The sequence below is a fragment of the Tribolium madens genome, unplaced genomic scaffold, assembly GCF_015345945.1.
Source record: "Tribolium madens isolate multiple individuals breed KSU strain unplaced genomic scaffold, Tmad_KSU_1.1 Scaffold_2;HRSCAF=44;Tcas5.2_LGX, whole genome shotgun sequence".
Taxonomy (NCBI): Eukaryota; Metazoa; Arthropoda; class Insecta; order Coleoptera; family Tenebrionidae; genus Tribolium; species Tribolium madens.
Genome location: NW_025400995.1, coordinates 3,886,826 through 3,907,212, shown reverse-complemented (window position 1 = coordinate 3,907,212; position 20,387 = coordinate 3,886,826). Strand labels below are relative to the sequence as shown.

The 20,387-nt window shown below is 31.3% G+C and overlaps 1 protein-coding gene across 1 annotated transcript in view; it reads left to right on the top strand.

Moving 5' to 3' along the window:
- The first annotated feature begins 9,396 nt into the window (after positions 1-9,396).
- LOC123006258 overlaps positions 9,397-20,387 on the top strand; it is a 68,738-nt gene continuing 57,747 nt past the window's right edge. Inside the window, exon 1 of the mRNA XM_044400607.1 lies at positions 9,397-9,519. The gene's annotated coding sequence lies outside the window, so the exon portion shown is untranslated. The remainder of the gene's footprint in view (positions 9,520-20,387) is intronic.

Genomic DNA, 20,387 nt, shown 5'->3' with positions numbered 1-20,387 from the left:
TTTCCATGCATCATAATAACTGGACCGTGTTACTACAAGTAAGACCTCCTCAGAACATTTTGTTTTTTAAAGATTTTGACCTACTTTCAAAGGTATAGTTATATGGGCTTGTTCAGCACACATTTTTAAAAGTTTTGCCTTGTTTTTAAATTAATTTCACAACTATACAAAATCAGTCCAGAGACGATGTTAAAGCTAGTTTGTTTTATAAAGTTTTCAGTTGTTCTAAAATACCTAGATTTATTCGGAACATATGCGATGATTACGTTGTGAGAATGTTTTGTTCCCTTTTTTCTTCTAATGACATCACCATAAATTTTCCTTCCTCCCCTAAATGGGGTGGTTAGTTGAAGAAGTTCAGCCTGTAAATTTTCAGACTTGAACGCCTTCTGTACTTGAGGGAAAATGAGAAGAAAGGATTCATATTTGTCCTCTCGCACCATCTTGCGAACTTCTACTGCATATAATGTGTTCAATGGTAAATGAAAGGTGGCGTTCTAGGTTTAGCAACCACTCGATTTGAACTTAATACCGCCTTCTGAACGCTTTTATTACGAGATTTTACACGCGCATTGATCTTTTCAAAAGAACTTTTTCGAATAAATTGTAGCGAGTTTTTACTTCTTTACCGAACTTACTTTACCCGCGAAGTTTGTAACAATATTTAAGCCATGGCTTTAGAGAAATGTTTGTACTTACAAAGGCATTCTTGTTCCTACAACGTTTTTGATGTGACAAATGTTAATTTTTTTGGCTGCACGAAGGGAGTTATTGTTTACACAATTGTGCTTTCTCAAAGTTAATTTTTCTGTCTGATAAAACGTACTATGTATATGCTGATATTTATAAATTTGTTCAGTTATGTATTGTTGGTTGCAGCACTAACAATTATCTATTAATAATGACGTGTTATTTTAGAATATAATAAACAATAAATGTAATTTTTTGAGTTTTAATTAATGTGTTGTACAAATGTATGTAGATGCATGATGTTATTTAATTCTGAGATTGCGGGCGACATCCTAGGATCGATAACAAATCTAAGGGAGTTTAGCTGGTGGTGAGGGTGATAAATAGTAGCTTATTAAAATGCCACGTTTATTCAAATTTTGAATATTTCATTCCCATCGATCGCGTCATTTAGTTATGTGACATTTTCCACGCATTTAAATGAATTATGCTTAGAGTTGACACCAATATTGACTTTTCTTTGCCGAGTGCAGGTGTAATTGCAAGCGACACTTGTTTGAAACATTAGTCTTCATCCTTTCAATACATAAAAATCTCCCCGAACGCAAACTACATTTCGCAAATGGAATCGATAGAACCGCTGAAATTTTTATCAAAACGACACGAAACATAAAAAGTAGCAATTGTTATAGAGATCATAGGAAAGCCGTGTTTCAGGTCATTTAACATTACCCTGAGGAGACTCCACCGGCATTCCCATTTCCCACGAGATGTGATACAAAGCATCTTGGAAATTCCAAATGAGTTTCATAATTTCTTACTTAAATTAATAAGGGCATGGTGTCGCTCGGACGTTTTAATAAAAACTCTGACTTATTGTCCTCGCCAGCTTTTGCCGACGGGAAAAAAATCATTAAAAAAATCGTCTGTATCTGCATGTTTTTGATCAGTTTTGGCATAACTAGAAATCTTCCATTGCGGTCACGTTCCTGCAACAAAGCTTAACAAACGCATGTATTAATTTACAATGATGGATTCAATAAATTGACAGTTATTTGTACAGCTTTAGTGAAAAATTTGTGGCTTTCAGTATACATTTCATATTTATTCAACCTTCCGTTAATTGAATACATAAACAAACCAGGGAATGTTTCATTAGAAGGCAAAGGTGGTATACATATAGGTACGTATTGTTATAAATGGGATTTAAATTAAAATTAAAAATTCATTTTATTTGTAAATTTCTAGAAACAAGATCAGATTAGCTAATGATGTGAATAATTTATTAAGAAATGATGTTCGTCTAAAAGTGTTAAATTAAATCTAGAAAAAATTATTATTCCAGAGAGTAAACAAAAGTATTTTAACATTCATCAGTCAGCTTTTATTTTTTTTATTGCACACCACAATTATTGAACTATTGAAAAAGTTTGATTGTTTATATTTATGATTTATACAGACTGTCTCAGCGAGATGAAAAAGATCATTAGTGACCTTTGAATGGTAAAATTTAAAAAAAAATGTATAGGGCATTGACACTTGATTGATACTAATCTAGTGCATCACCTAAAATTATTTTCAACCATACAGCATGTCCCAAAAACAAGTTACAATACAAATTTGTGTTTTTTAAATGAAACACCATATGTTTCTTAGCAGTTTTGGATGTAGATTTTTATGACAATGTTTTTTTATTGGTCGATTTTGCTTAATTTTAAAAATAAGACGGTTTTTTTGACAAAAACATGCACTTTTTGAAAATATATTACACGAAAACTAAGACAGCTAGAACAATTTTCTTCTTACTTCTAATAAGAAGAAAGTACAGAACTTTTTAGTGTTTTGCATTTGTAAATATTAATAAATTAAAAAGTTTGTTAAAAGTTAAATAACTTAAAAAAATTAAATGGAACACCCTATTTTTTATTTTTGCATCTAATAGATTGATAAATTGTCTATCTAAAAAAAATTAACTTTTGTCTAGAATTGATAAATGAAGAGATATTTAACATTCCATATTAATTGTAGCAGCAATGCCTATCAATATCTGGGCATTGTTGATACTATAGCAACCACAGTAATTCCACCACGGACCACTTATCCGTTGATTTATCGAGAGATTGTAAAAGTCGTTATAGATACTGAAATTTGAATTATTTTTTTTGTAAAAATAAAGAATAATGAATTCAGTTTAACACAAATGTGATTTTTAAATTATATTTCTTCCCTCTCTTGTGCAACTGTGCACTTTTTGGCTACTGAAACAATAGTAATTATTTTTTTTAATGTTTAACTTTAAATATCCTTTTAGTTATTGATTATAAACAACTACAAGTAATAATGTTATAAAGACAATTTAATAATGTTTTAAATGCAAAAACAATAAATAGGGTGTTCATTTAAAATTTTTAAGTTAATGAACTTTTAACCAAGACCTTCATTTTTTTATCTTTGCAAATGCAACACACTAAAAAAATGTTACAACGTTATAGCTTTTTTGTGTAATAAATTCTTAGAAAGTGCATGTTTTCGTCAAAAAACCGTCTTGTTTTTAAAAGTAAGCAAAATCGACCAATAAAGCGTAAAAACACTGTCATAAAAATCTACATCCAAAAACACTAAGAGATATATAGTGTTTTATTTAAAAAAACACAAGTTTGTATTGTAACTTATTTTTGAGACACACTGTATAGTTGAAAATAATTTTAGGCAATAGACTAGATTAGTAACTATCAATGACCTATATATTTTTTTTAATTTTACCATTTAAAGGTCATTTTAATGGACTTTTTTAAATCGCTGGGACACCCTATATATTATGTACGGTCCCAACCTTTAAATAATATATAATGTAAAAAGTGTAGTCGAAAAATGGTGGAACCTAACAAAAACTTGTAATCTTGTGCAGAATCTTTTAATGAATTTATTTAATGCTGATTTTTTGTTGGAATAAATTTTTATCGATATGAAATGAAAACTGATTCTAAATGGAGAAAGAGCAAAAATTTCCTTCCTTAATTGATTCTGCATGTATGTTGTTTCCAGCCAATTACGTAGAAACGGAAATGTCAAAATGGTACGTCGCCGTTTTACGATTCCTTTTAATATTTGCAATTGTAATAAATTTAATGAAAATCATAAGCATCAGTTAACGTTAATCTTTTAGAGACAGTTTCCAATTCGGGTATTTGGAGCATCGATGCCAATATCGATGCCTTTTAAACTGATTGTTCTTTTATCTCCCCGTTTGAAAATTAGCTTGTGTAAAAGTTCGAACATCTGATTTAATACTTTGGCGTTATCATAAAGCTTTACGAAGTCTTGAGGAAAAACAAAGCGGAACATTGCCTGCGGTCAGTGTTAAATCGATGACAGATCCAGAGCACAGTTGAAACAGGAAGGTGGAAGTAGATCCAGAGGTCCCTTGTTGCACGGTGTGACACACACTAAAGACCCTTATTTCAACTAGATCACTGAAAGTGACTTAAGGTTCGACGGTATTTTCACAGGAGTCGTTTAATGTCAACTCGATTGATTATCCTCCTGCGAAAAATCAAATAAATTTATTTTTGATAAATCGCTTTTGACCTTTGTTTCTTTTGTTCTCGAACTGTAAAGTGGTCTGTAATTAGAGTAAGACAAAGCTCTAGTGAGAAGAAGAATCGTTGGTGTTTTGAAGTACAAATAGTAAATCGGATGAGAATAACTAGATTAGAAGTAGTTGGGTCTGTTGGGGACTATCCTACTTCTGAAAATTAAGCGAAACTCAGATTGGTTATTATAAAACCAATATACTTGCATTACACCACTACCATTGCACCGAGAAAACCCCGTTTGCGAATCTCTATTTCCCTCGAAACTATTTACGAAAATTGGAAATATGCAAAAAATTATTTACAAGCCTCGTTGAAGTACCTGTCAGCTGTTTTAATTCATAATTGACACGAAATCCTGTCGGAGATGTTAGGAAGTCATTCGACAAGTCGATAGCACTTTGTAGAGTCTCGAACAAGGGGAATTTTGGCAGCGATGTTATTTCAAGTATTTTTCAAAAGATGTATTAGTCTGCGATATTTTATTTTCAATTCTCTCGCTTGGAAGGCGCCACTGTTTGCTGGCTTTCTCCGCGACAACTGACAACTTCAAACATTTTATAACACAATCAAACTACAATTAAAACTTTTACGATTTTATTACCTATTTACAAAATAAAATTCGGCCTAACTGCTAAATCGCGGACAAAGTTTTTATACTATGGCAAACAAATATCTCTAACTTCTTGACTTTTTCCCGGAAACTCCGCCAACTTGCCAATTAAACTGTCAGCGATGAATCAAACGAATTTTAACCGCCAGGCTGTTGTTACTCTACAAATTGAGCGTTGCGTTTGCAATATGTTAAAAATTTCGTATAATTTTATTTCGATAAATGTCACTGGCGCTAATTTGGTTTTGTGAATTACACATTGTCAGAGGTTAATTAATACTTAATAACAAAAATAATTACAATAAAGCAAAAATTAATTTATTCCAAAAATGTAATAATTAATAATATGGAAATAGTTAACTGGCAATAGTTATGATTGATTTTTTTTCAATTTTTTGACAGTGTTTGAGTTAGGGTGAAGAAATAATTAAATGTAATTTTTGAATTTCGAGATTCGAGACGAAAGTCCTACTGCAACAATAAAATTCTAAGTGCTTTCAGCAGGACGCTCCGCTTGTGCGAGTTTTTCCTGGATGAAGTGCACCTGCTGAAATACCTATTAGATAAATCTATTAATTCTGACATTTCTCTATAACTTAGGAAAAGTTTTTTATTACTTCGTGAGTCTTCTCTAGCACAATATATTATAATGCATGCAAACTTTCGATGTTTATCGCCTAATCGATTTTAATTCATTTAAAAGTTTTAAAGTGTAGAAGTTTATTATTAATAAATGATTATACAGTGTGCCCCCGGATAAGTGAAACGAGTTTTATAAAAGTTAAGAAATTCTTAATTTAAATTTTTATTTTTTGGGGCTCAGTCCTACTTGGTTAAAGACTAATTTCTAAAATAATTTTAGTTTTCCCTTGAAAATTAAAAAAAAAATCTTTTTTTCTAGAGTATCGTAGCTTTTCTGTGGCAAATACAACAAAAAGTTATTAAGAAAAGTTGTTTAGAATCAACATTTAGGACCGTATACCAAATTTCAGAATCATCTGCCAAGTATGATTTTTCATTTTTATATGTTTGTTAATTCACAAATCAAAGAATTTTATTTTTAACAGTTCTTTTACTACGAATAAAAAAAATACATGTAGATTATTACTATTATTGGTACTAAATAAATTGTTGACGTTTCTGTTAATAAATTAAAGCTGTTTTTGTATTAAGGGCGTGAAGGAGGCGATTTTGGCTGGCGGCGGAATTATAAGCCCGAGGCGCAAAAGGCCGAGGGTTTATAAGACGCTAAAGGGCCAAAATTGCCGTTCACGCCAAAAATGCAAATAAGATTTTTTGTAAAATCCACCTTTAAGCTTTGAAAAAAAATGGCACGATTCGTTCTGAAAAATCGAGTTGTTGTTGGTTGCTACTGTGATGCAAATAAATAAAAACAAAATACAAAAAAATTATTGACGTGTTTTTTCAAGAAGTTGAATTTGTGATAAAAATATGTCCGAAAACGAAAAACAAGAAGAAAAGCTATTTTAGCCGAAGAAGCGAAAACTGTAACACTTGAGTTATTGCCACGAAAATCAAGAGAAATCTATGAAAAAACTTTCAATGAATTTTTGCTACGAAAACGTTTTACTTGTTTATTTTCCAAGCAGAGTCGCAGAAATTTTGCTCATCTACCTTTTGGTTCCATTATTCTATGAAATATACAGCAAAGTCAATTGTTGACTTTGAAGAAGATGTAAACAAATTATTTTGTTATTTTTTTTTTAGTTTTTAAGGTTTTATTATTAGGTATTATCTAATTGTTTGTAACTACATATTTCAATAATAATTGCTGGTTTTTTAGGACTTAGGGCGCAAAAGACACTATTTACGCCCGCAAATTAATGCATAGGTAAATGACCTAATTTTAAAACGATTACGAAGTAATTTCCGCAGAAAAAAACAAAAAATCATAATTGGTTGATGATTTTCAAATTTGGAATACAGGCCTAAATGTTGATTCTAAACAACTTTTTCTACAATCATCATATAAAGTTAATATTTAGATTGTTGTTATGGTTTCGAAATGACATACTTTTAGGCTCGAATGGCTAAAAGAAATGTCATGTAACGTCATTTTTTATTTCAAAAGAAACCCAGCAAATATTGTCAAAAAAACACAAAATAAACTGCCTATTGTTTGTTTATAATAATTATACATGTTGAAAGTACAATTATGAATATTAGAAAATTGAACATTTGATGAGGTTGTAGCCGGGATATTTTGACAATTTTGATTCTTTGCGATATTTCAACACGTGAAGACGTAGAAGAAATTGGCAAACACGAGGCTGTGTCTTCCAAATCTTTGAAGCTTGAGAGGCCAAAACTACCTTTTTCGTGATGGTAACGAAATTTTTCTTTTTGCACTAAATTTCAAATTTGTGGTAAGTTGCTTGATACATAGATTTTAATCTCTCTGGTATAAAGAGTATTCATTGCGGCTTCTGCTGCATTTTCGATATCAGAAATCACATCGGAATTACTCATATTTCCAAATTATGTGCACAAATTTTTCGATATTTTTTCGCAAATTATTGCTTATAAATAATAAGTAGGCAACTTTGCAATTCTGTCAATTTGACAACGTCAAATGTCACATTTTCCATTTATTTAAAAAAAATTCATGTTGCAAAAGAAGTGACTAGGCACTTGACGTGTTGAACAACTCGGCGTTCGCCTCGTTGGTCAATTTCACGTCGCGTGTTTAAAAGACTTCCATTTCGTAACTTATTTCATAAATAGTTATTTCTTAATAACTTTTTGTCTATTTGTCACATAAAAGGCACTTTACAGAAAACTAGTTTTTGTGAAAATTGTCAAAGCATACTTGATTTTTTAAAATTAAAATTGTGTTACATTAATCTTTAACCAAGCAGGGCTAAGCCCCAAAAAATGAAAATTTGAATCAATTTTTTTTATCTTTTACAAGATTTGCTTTACCTATCCGGGGACACACTGTATACTTTAGAAAGTTGTAGTTTTTGAGTTAACTAATTTAAATTTAGCTTATTTCCTCGGATAGTTCTCAAGGGAGCCGTAAACATTACTTTCAGTCTTATTCAAATATGTTTTAGTGTTTGTAGAGTCATGTAAAGCAAAAAAGTAATGAAATTACACGAGAATGTTGTTTGTGAGCAGCAGGTGCGGAAATTTTAGCAATATTGCAAGTGGAACGTATGAAATTGCGTTGAAGCAGTGTATGTGTCCTCTTAACATGCCAGAAGTCTAATACGATGATGGATATTATGTTCATAGTTTTGTGCAGGTAGCGAAACGCCCTGCTATGGTCACATTTCAGGTGTTATTTCGAAGTCTGTTTCATCTTGACCACAAAAAATTGCTTCCAATGTTATACGTTGTGGATATATGCATATTTTTTTATTTACTGACCATCGATAACATACCACAACTGTCCTGTGATTGTTCCTGCACTACTAATTACAGGTCAATGACTGAAAAATCAGTACATCAGTATTACACTATCTTATTGCAGTACACACCAACTTATTGTAAAGCCTGTTTTTAAGCGGGTACAATTTTGTCTAAAATAAAAAATCAAAAAAATTCTGCAGTCAAATTAAAGGAATATTTAATTTTGAAGACAAATATTTAAATTTGCTTATAAGTTTGGATCATCCATTTGATGATCCAAACTTAGAAGCAAATTTATACATTTATAATACGCTCTACACTCATGAAATGCTAAATTTATAAACTTGTCACCACACACTGAATGTGGTAATTTAGTTATAAATACTAAAATAAAAATTTTAATTAATTTAATAATTTAATCTTTAATATAATAATTTTGGACAAGGTTAAAAATATAAAAACCTTCTTGATGAACCAATGTTCTATAATTTAATGCGTGTAGTTAAAGTAAGTTTATCTCATTTATTTGCTTCTGCTGAAAGGGGCTTTTCATATTTCTCTTTAAATAAGAGCAAAATTTGAAACAGACTTGACTTTAAAACAGTTGGTGCAATTTTAGTGTTAGTAAATTTCCTACAACTTTATGGTGAAGAACAAAAATGGAAACCTCTTAGAAATCTTTGTAACTCTTAAGTTTGAAAAAAACTGATCTTTGTAAAAAAAAAACTTACATTTATTTGTTATTGTTAGGTAATAGATTAATATTTGATGTTTTTCACGTTATAAATTTTTTTCAATGAAAATGTATGTTTGTAATTTGTTTTGTAACAAAGTTTCAAATTAAAGTGCAGTACAATTTTATTGAAATCAGTACCTGCATGGGCAACTTTGATTTCAGTACGCACTGAATGTAGCTGCGGAACAACACTGATAAGTGATAACAAACCGCCGTCACTTTGTACACGTCACTTAGCGGTTAGTGAAGCTTTCGTTAATTGGTGAGGGGCATGGTTCTTGGTTCGGGTGGTGGGTTGCAAAGTACATCTTTCAGCAGACCTGATTAGCAGCGTCGCACAGCAGAGCGTCGCGGCGCTTGCGCTAGCCACGACATCGAGAAGAACGTCGGGTGAGTCAGTTTCTGATGAAAATCGCGCGTGGAAGGTCTTATTCAGCCGACGATTTTCAATGTCACGTTTCCAGTGTTCTCAACCTATTGTAAACATTCCCTCTCATCAATGATTTAATAGGGTAAGTCTGGTCGAGATGCACAAAGCTATCTCTTGAGGCACGTTTTTTTCAAAATTGCCTCCTTTTTCGCACAAATCCGATTGAAATTTGGTTGGAAAGTGACGCCGGATAAGCCGGTTTTCCGAGCTGAGGTCAATATTGTTTTTACGTCTGATTCTGTGGTTCGGCAAGTTTCAACTTACGACCGACATGCGGCAAAATGCCAAATGCCATTACGGCAAAAACATTTCATTCCGTAGTTGGCATTTACACCACTTTTACAAACTTACGCACAACTTTACCCAAATACACCAAAGGGTGAACTTCAAATTCAAAACGAATTAAGCTTCGGGTGGCATAATATATACCCAATGTCTATGCTAATGCTTCTGTGCGCGACGGGAGCCACATTTATACCACCTTAAACCAGAAAAAGTGCAACAAGACAAATGGCTTGGCTGCACTTTTTCCATTTCCGCTCGATTATTGACAGTCCCACTTTCCCAACAAGAGCCATAATTAACCGCAATTCCACCCCAAATGTGCCAGATTATAGCCAATTTCCTAACCATTATGTTGACAGATTTTTACTCAATCAAATTTTGGAACTTAGCAGGAAAATCGGTTTGAGGCCAGACTCAGGCCAAACCCGACGTAAACCTAGAATTGGTTTGCTATTACTGGCAGTAACGTAACTAATAAACTTAAAAATAAGGCTTTCGTAGAAGAAAAAATATTATTAATGAAGGCAGTAAAACTAAAAGAAAAAAAATTGCTGAAAACAAATACAGATTTGACTGTGCAACAATATTAAAAAACAACCTTTTTACTGTAAATTAAATGAAATTTACATAAAATTTCGATGTTTATTTACTTACGTAGGCTAAAAGATTTTAACATAATTAAGCAAAAATTGTAAAACGTAAAACACTTCCGTAATACAACTAATAACCTTGGAAATGGGTCGAGTTGGATTGAAAGATGCACTCAAAAAGAAAAATAGCTTTGCTTTCAGTCTTTTTCTTAATCAGATCTGAAATGAAAATAGTCTGAGTGGTACATTTTCAGTTTAATTTCGAAGAAAGTTAACATTCTGATGCACAGGAAAATAGAGCAGTAAAGCTTTTATAGGTTGATTTTGGGGTAAACTAGTGTCCGGTGTTTAATCAGGCGTGTTTAATTAAAGAAATTAGCGTAACGCTCCCAATAAAAGGTCTAAATGCGCTCTCGAGTTTTTCGGTCGCAGCTGTCATCATTAGTATGTTAAATTTCGGTGGCCTGCAAAATACGCAAACAAGTTGTAAATCACTTATTGTGGTTAGAGGGTTCAGTAAGTGTCAAAGTTAGTTTAGCCTTAAATTTACGTTTATTAAATTCATGCATTCGGAATACGTAACGATAACATTACTCAAGCTACACATTTATTTATTTCTGGTGTTATTGTTCTGACTACTTTACTCGTTTATTTTATTAAGTTGCCATTTTTGTATCTGTTTAACCAGGATGCGGCAATAAAATACAGCAATATTCTTGCAGTTTATGTGGGAATTTTTTAACTAGATTCGAGATGGCTTTAGTCGAACAATTCCACCTTCCACTTCCTTTTACTCTTAATGAGTCATTGTTTCTTAACTGCACGCCATCTACACTTAACACGTCTTCGAGTTTATAAATTATAGCAGAAAGGGGCAGTTTTTAGCATTTGCCTCCTCTCTCAGCTGTATTTCATTAATACGTAGTAGTTTATGGCACGTATGTATGTTTATGGCACGTACTTTTAAAAATTAACTTGAAGATTCGTTCATTTGTATTCTTATTTACCGAGCTGGCAGTCTTAAGTCCGTAAAGATCTGTTCAAATTAACTTTGTTTTAAGATCTTTATGGCGCAAATTAGACAAAGCGTTCTCTTTCCATTATCATTCTTTATTTAGAGCAGATTAACTTAGTTACGTGAAAAATTTTCCCTCTTGATTCCCACGATCAGCTGCTTTAAGCTCAGCTTTGGTAACAGAAACCGCATTGTCGTCAGGTTGGTCGGCGTTAGCGTTTCATCTATAAGTCAATTCTTGAGAGAACATAATTTATGGCATGTTGCCCGAATTTTAGTGTTGTTGTGTTGCCGTGTTGCGGAATAAATAATGTTGCTACATATATAGGCGCATAAATTTCGCAGACTTAAACCCTTTTGGCGGAAAATTCGAGTGCTAAAATATATTACAACACATTCGAAATGATATTTTTTGATGGCACTCTTCTCAGATACCACATTATTCATATTAAGGCGGTTCAAGGAGTTCCGAAACGGATAAAGTCGTAAAAGTCATTATTATGAAAAACCTACCATCATATAACATGTTCGTTACATATGCTCATTCAATTCATCTTACAATCCCTTTTATCACTAAAACAAATCTAACGAGCTAGAACGGAAATTGCGATTCTATTTCACAAAGCTTAATTCCATCATTTTATAAAATAGCATTGAACAGAAGCAAATTTTGCCATTCGTATAATAAATGTATCTGTGTAATAAAATCTTTTTTAAATGTATTGGTGTTTTTTATTGATATAATAATTTGCTGTGTTTTTTACCGATCCGCCTGTTGGTGAAGAGTAATTTTACGTTTGATGCAGTCATTAAATTGAAGTAAAACGTAAAATTATAATATACAGGCTGTTCTGGCTAAAGACCACATTAGAAGTATTGGGTGTGATATTTATCGAAAATTTTGACTATAGCCATAATCGTTTAGATCCTGCTCCATTTTTCAAGATGGCAGTACTTTCGACTACGCCGGAAATATGTATCAACTCAAAGTTATATTTTTATTACGTTTTTGGATCACACAAGTGATTTTGAGGGAGTTTTTATCAGACTTTCTTATACCTAAATTTAACCGTTTTTTGAAATTTTTTAATTTGCATCTTCTTCTCTAAAAATCGTTAACTCTACAATTTTTAATTATTTTGAAATCGTATTTGGGCATATGAAAAAGAAAGGTTAGATCTTTTTTTCGTGTATTTATAATTGGAAAAATAATTAACAAAACCCCAAAATTTAAGGTTACGTTTGGGAAACTTCAAATACTCGTAACTGATGTTTTTCAAATGGAAGGCCCCAATTTTTTCTTTACTAAATGAAAGAGAATTTAATTCTGCATCGATCCGTATCAACATTCCCTATACCTAAATTTATGATTTCCAAGTTATTTTGACATTTTTTTTTACAATGGAAGAAATTCAATACTATCCATGATAGTTTGCCATGGAAATATTTCTCACTGAAAAAACGCAAAGTTTTTTTTCACTATTGTGTTATTCTTTTCGTGAATACAATTTAAATTTATTTAATTTCAATTTGAATATCTTTGATATTCTATTTTTTTTCTTATTTCTATGACAACCTATGAATTTCTCACAATATCAAAAGAAGTTACTATAATTTGAAAACTATCAAACATAGGTATAGGGAATGTTAATACAGATCGAAACAGAACTAAATTCTCCTGCATTTATTAGTGAAAAAAAATTGTGGTGTTTCATCTAGAAAAATTGAGTTAAGAGTATTTGAAGTTTCCTAAACGTAACCTTACATTTTGGCGGTTTGTGAATTATTTTTCCAATTATGAATGCACCAAAAGGAAATATCTAACCTTTCTCTCTCGTATACCCAAATACGGTTTTAACATAATAAAAAAAATGGTAGTTATCGATTTTTAAATAGGAAGATTCAAATTCAAAAAATTTTAAAAAGATCTAAGTATTTTGAAAACGGTTAAACTTAGGTATATGGAAGGCCAATGAAAACTCTCTCAAAATCACTTGAGTAATCCAAAAACGCAATAAAAAACTTTTATTTAAAATTACGAAGTTAATATCCCCTTCCGGTGTAACAGGAAGTGTCACCATCTTGAAAATATTTTCATTGGCAGAACCTAACCGATTATGGCTACAAATAAAATTTTAGATAAATATCATTGATAGAACTCCCAATATTTTTAATGTGGGGTTTAGGCGGAACAGCTTGTATAAATGGGTCAGATTAACTGGTGACGAAAAAATAAATGTTTTGTGTTCGATTAGCGCACAGTTAAAATATTGGTCTCACCTTCGGTTTATTTTAAAATGATTATTTTTTTCGATTATGGAATGTCACATGGACATATATAAAAGTAATTCATATTTATATATTTCCTCAATAATTCCAGCCACTTTAATAATTCCATTCCAAGAGAGAGATATACTGCGATTACAGCATTCCAAAAATACCATTCTCTGGTTGTCAATTTAATCTTGGAAATATCTTGTCCCCAATTTTTTCGCCACAAATATGCGTTTCATTCGGGGAAATGTATCATGTGTTGTGTTGTAAAAGTAGTTGGATTAGGTAAACAATTTCTCTTAATTTTATGTTGGCAGCGCTGTTAGATGGGACACGTTACTGTCCTAAATAGATCTTGCAAAGTGAAAATGTCCATTTTCGCCATAATGTATTAATTAAAGTCATTAATACATTATGTTGGCTCTCTTCTACGACAAGCTCGTAATGGACTTGGTGGAGCGGCGCCATAACACTTACTTCAGTGTAACAACACAACATTATCGAATGTTATTTACATTTGATCCATTACGATACTGTTCCTGTAATTATTAATTAAATATAAATATGTGAACTGTCCATTATCGTCAAGAAAATTTAATTAAATTTGATACAGATGGGGCTGTTGCGGTGCTATAATCTATAGAATGGGCTAAAAGTAGGATGCAGTGGGTTGTGCTAAAATGTCACCTGTTTATCACGGTTAGCTAAGATATAACCCATGTTTGGGTTCGAGACAGGTGAAATAAATAAATTATGAGTGAGCGTGTTTGTTAAAATTTTGCAGAATTATGCGTAAAAGAGTAGCAACTGGTCGGTCCTTAAGGAATTCATACACGAGCGAGCACTGTGCCAAGGCAACGACCGAACAAAAACTGGCACCGAACTTGAATGCGAATATATCGTAATTCGCAAGTTTGTGGTCGAAAACTATGCCCGAGGTGCACGGAAACATAAATTGTTCCGCGCCTAATTCCATGCAAAATTGTTATCAGTGTGACTGATCCGTCTATTGTTTAATTGTCTCGAACTAATTTTCTTATCGAAGTTGTACAGACAATGGCTTTATAATTGAAAGCCAGTTAATTGATTCGATAGTTATCGATGAATGAAGGAAATTAGAAGTTTAAAAAAAATATTGTAAAAATTGATTTTGTTTGCTTCTGATCACATTGTTTCCCTAAATGCTTCATCTCAATGAGATAATGTATCATATTTTCACAAAACTCAGTTTTATTTAATTATTTTATTCTCCCTCAAACACGCTACATGCTCATGTTGTTAATTATTTATTACAAATTTAAAATAAAGCGGGATATCAAACGAATAAAGGTTTGCGTTTTTAACAACAATGTTTTGTTACAAAATGCAGATCAAAAAGTTTTTTCATTCAACATCAAATCAAAACTCTAACATATCCGGGGGCAATTAATTTATTTTTTAAACTTTATATCAAATAACATGTGGCTTCGCCGGTCAATTAAAATTACGTTTCACTTAAGGCGTTATTACACTCCGCTGATTTTAGCTGGAGGTTTCACTAATTTTCTTTTCAAGTTTTATATTGAGTTAATGAATGAAACACGCAAACAGCATTTTGTTTGTTAATAATTGGTTAGTGTCAAATGAACTCTCGGTACATTCATGACAAATTTATGTAAAATAATTTAAATTCAATTATCTAACGCAAGATCCTAGTAACTTCCCCAATTTGCATTTTATATTTAAAATTATGAATGAACTTATCAATTAATTATGCAAATTTTATTTTAATGTTTTTGCACGCCACATTATAATTACTATTTTTCCTGGGTTGGTAATAAGAACATGTTTTAATAATTTTTATTCCTCATCGAGTAGTTTAATCAAAATTTGAAAAAGTTGTGAATTTAAATTGTAAATAATTAAGTTAAAATTTTCTTTGTTTGTGTCCACAGGGTGAACATATGTGTTGAAATTGTAAAAAAGTTGAGTTCGTGCAAATATGTGGAAGGGTTGATTTGGCTCAGCCTTGCGGAATTTACGAGATAAGTGTAAGGTGCGAGTGGTGGATGAAGAGCCGAGGGTACAGATTGTGCAGTGTAATAATGGTTTCATACAAGGGTGAATTGTTAATGCTGCTGAAAAATTTATCAGTTAAAATTTAGCTGTGAGGAGTAGCAAATATTGTTGTAAGGTGCATATAGTGTTGTCGAGTCCGCATTTTTGGCTAATTAAATTTCCATTTCATCGTTGCGAGTGATAACAAATTTTAGTTCTTATGCCAGAGCAGCTTTTATGAATATGCGATGGCTACGTCATGAATTAATCAAAATGCGAATCGCAATTAAGGGCAGCGATCATGATCCAAGTAAAACCAAGTAAAAACCGCGCCTACGAAATTATGTTCGCGATAGCTGATGAGCTTCCATAACGGCGAAATGAAATTTACACAGAAAATTAAAACGATTCCAGTTATGCTTTTACCCTACTTCCGTTATGATTCAACTGAGGTGTTCATTAAAAAACCTGCATAAATAAATACCCTAAAGCGCTACTAATGAAACAAAATAGATGCAAGTAAACAGCAACACCTAGAAAACACCTTTTGTTTATTGTTTATTTTATATGAATTGAAAATTATGATTTAAGCCGGACAGACGAGAATTTTCAAATTATCGGATTTTCTCGCGAATGTAGCGTGTTTTCATCACGAGTTACCAACAAAGACTCAAGTAAAGATAATAACACTTTTTGCTACTGCATATGATGCACAATCTGCTTTTCTCATTAATTAACTTGTTTCTCAACTATGATGAACTAAACACAATGAAACCTTGCGCTCAAAATAATCTTTTTTTTTATTTTCTTGCTTTTAGTCACATTTCAACTCACTCATATAGAAAATAACTTCTTCACCAGTTAATTAGTAGCGAATGTGTCGTAGTTTTATTATTAATTAAAATCTCACTTAGTTAATTTGAAAATAATTAATCCTCTTGGAAAAACTGTTTTGAAAATTACAAGTTAGAAATTTATAAATGGTGATTTAATACAAGTCATACTTAATTTTGGTAGTGAAAACTTGTTTATTCCTTAAACTATTTTAAATGGAAATGGAAATTTAAGCACATTTAAAGGAATGAAACGTAAATAAGAATATTATGTAAAGACTTAGTGCAAACATTAATTAGATAATTTTATTAAATAATTTCAAAATGTGTAAATTCAGTTTACCTCATTTATTAGATCATTTCCCATTTATTAATTAAAGTTATGATTGTGTTCTTAATCAAATGCAGTTTTTTAGTGCTTCACAAAAACAATTTACTGCCATAAAACTGACAAAAATAATTTCTCATTTTAGTAATAGACTCTACCCGAAAGTCTAAAATTGAAAATAAATTTTCTCGGTGACTTGTATACGAAGGATGTGTTTTATAGTCACGATCCTAACAATGCACACTCTTGATAAAAGTTATAACTCCTTATAAGTTAAAATTACCGTTATATTTTTCATGACTTGATAATTTTAAGCAGTTGCGGATGACGTAATATGACATAGCAACTCCTAAAACCTGTAAGTGGTCTAGTGTATTGTACTTCAACATTAGGATTATTATGAGTTTGTTGGGAAATGCTCGTGTCAGGTGTAACTGAATCAAATGCTTATTTTAGAGATTTACAAATGGTTCGAGTTTCAAACACTGTAATTTAATTATTTTGATGGTTTTTAATTAAAATCTCTCATTAATTATTTCAGTCAAAATATTTTTAGCTTTTAATCCTTTCAATTAACGCGATATCGTAAGAATAATTACTCTTGTGTGTTGCTGGAACATAATTAGAATTACAATAGATGTAAGGAATTCTTTGAAATCTTTGACGCGTTGTACAAATATATTAGGGCTTGTTAAAGAGGGTGTAATAGTCTTATATCACAAGAGGGATTATACTTCGAGTCCTAATTTGTCACCAATTGAGGTAGTTTGGAATTTTTCTTATAGAAATTTATTGATTGAATGGTGTGTTGAAATGCGTTTACAAAATTGTGTTGATATTTTTTCAAGCTCTGAGTCAATATATTTGAAATCCATTTACTTTTTTCGTCAATTTTGCAGTTCTAATCGGTCCCTGTGATGCTGTTCCAATTCTCTCTGTGTAAACAACTTGAGAATTGGAATGCAGACAATGCTTGACATTTCAATCTGTCGCATAAAACTCAAGTCGAAATAACTATTTATCAAACGCGTTTTGTATTTTGTTATTACTTATTAGATTACAATATGTTTGCGGCAAGTTGGAAATTAGTTGCAAAAAGGAGTGATGAAGCGCTTATCCAATTATAAGTGACGTGTAAATTCTTTTGCATTCAGATAAAAGTTTGATTAAGTAGTTTTTTGTAAAAAGATTCCTTTCTCTTAGAATATACGCCTTCTTGGATCTTTATAAGTTTCATGTGCAGTTAAGCTTCCTTTGTGTAAAAAACTAAATTAAAATCACACCGCACTCGGAGGCTGCAACTTTTCAATTTTCTCCGGTCATTCCTGAAATATTTTAAGATGGATCTTTGCTCAGTTCCTAAGCGACAGACGAGAACGTTATGTCAATAATTTCTCAATGAAAGTTAACGCTTGATTTACAACCAACTTAACGTTAATTGATGAAGGGTTAGTGATGTGTGACAAGGATGAATATTTCATCAACACCCAGAAGAAAATAATTATTATTACTTTACAAATTCCACGCTTTACGCTCTGGTCGCCTAGCTCTGATTTACAGCCCTTAGGCTTTGATATTACCACCCAAGCCCTCGTAATACGTAATAAATAATAATTCTAATTTAACGTGTTCTTTTCTCACCTTTGAAGACATAAAAATACAGTGATGTAATTATATAATTTAGGGTGATTACAAAATACACAACAATATTCGAAGTGGTACCTATATGTTAAAAAAATGAGCAGTTGACGCGTTATAAGTTGACGAGTAGGTTGAATGCGCCAGAACTCGCGCCCCAGAGAAAAATGCCCCATGTAAGGTAAAATACCGAAAAAAAAAATGTAAAAAAAATCATATCTATAAAAGTTTCAAAATTATAAAAGTTTAAATTTTGCACTTTGACTCTATTTATTTCTGTTGGAAAAATAATTTTCCAAGTTTTTTTGCTACAGGCTATTGGAACAGGAAACAAGGAAGCTGTATCCTAAATTGTAACTCTATTTAATGTTATTTGTGGCTTTTATTGGCAAAATTTTTGTACTTTTACTAAATTATTATAAAAAAAACTATACAAGATCATCAGTATCATTAAATAGACATAGAAAATGTCAAATGTCAAAAAATAAATGTCAACATTTTTCGACAGATGCTTTTACTGGGATAGTTTACAAAATCTTCAATTACAATGAAATTTTAATTTGCCATTAATCGATTTAAAAAAGCGAAGTAAAATTTAATTCAACACTAAAGTAATCCGAATTAAGTTGTCAGCTACTTTACATTGGCAAACACGAATTAAAATTTGATTCCAATTCAAAATGCTTTGTAAAACGCTCCACAGGGTACTTTTTGTTCAAAATGAAAATGTAAAATTTGTTCAAAATAAAAATGGGTTTGAGGCTACGCCAATTCTTTGAGCATTCGCCGCACTTCACCAACTTATACGCCGTCAACTTTTTTTTTTTAAAGGGCTGATTTTTAAATCTCAATAATTAAATTTGAATTTAATTTTAAAATTTTAAGATTTACTTTTAAATTGTTTGCTAGCAATCTCGTCTTCTACAAATGGAAAAGAATTTGAGAAATAATACATTTTATCTAAAACATAATTAATTTCTATTCATAATTTAATAAATACTTACTGTTGCACTCAAAAATCACAAATTCATACACTTTACTTTGCGATAGACAACAAAATAAAAAATTAAAATGCACTAACCTTATATGGCATCTTCTTCTGCTACCCTTTGTAGCAATTCGCCTCTGCTTCTTAAACGGACCTACTGAAAATAAAGAAACACAAAATCAGTTTAATGTGTTATTAAATCAGTTGAAAATATGTATTAAATAAAATTTAAATATGATTTTTCTAAAAAATTAAAAGGTATTATTGACTTACCCTTAAAATCCGGATCCTTGTAGCACGATTGTTTTTTCCATTCCTCCATTAGTACTCACTAATCACTGGAAATTTTAAAAATCGCGCAGTACTAAATGTCTACTAGGCACTCAAAAATACCCAACACGCACGCACTGATAATGCAGCCTCCATTTCTAAACAATTTCGCACTGAACTACGGAACAAGTAATTTATTTAAATAATTATTACAATTCAAGTAACTCCTACGGGAGTTTGGCTAAGACTGACTCGTTATTGTAATAATTTCCTCAAAAAATGGAAAGATTCACAAAAACCCATTTCGTAACAGTTTTGATGTAAAAGGTCATTGTTTGATTAAACAATCTTCCGATTCACCTGATATGTTTATTATTTTTTATAATTTCAATTTTCCATTAATCGATCTAGAAAAAGCGAAATAAAATTTAATTTAGGACTACACAAGTCCGAATTAAATTGTCACTTATTTGCGAATTAAAATTTGCTTGCAATTAAGAATGCTCTGTAAATATTTTTTTAAATAAAAATGCGAAATTTGTTTAAAACAAAAATGTATTTAAAACGTACCGAGGTTTGCCGAGTAGATTAATTTCAGTCTTAGCCTCAAGATCACTTTTTGAGAGTAAATTTTTATAACGATTTTCTTTTTTATTGTGGACTATTTTCACAAAGGCATATTTTTTCATAGC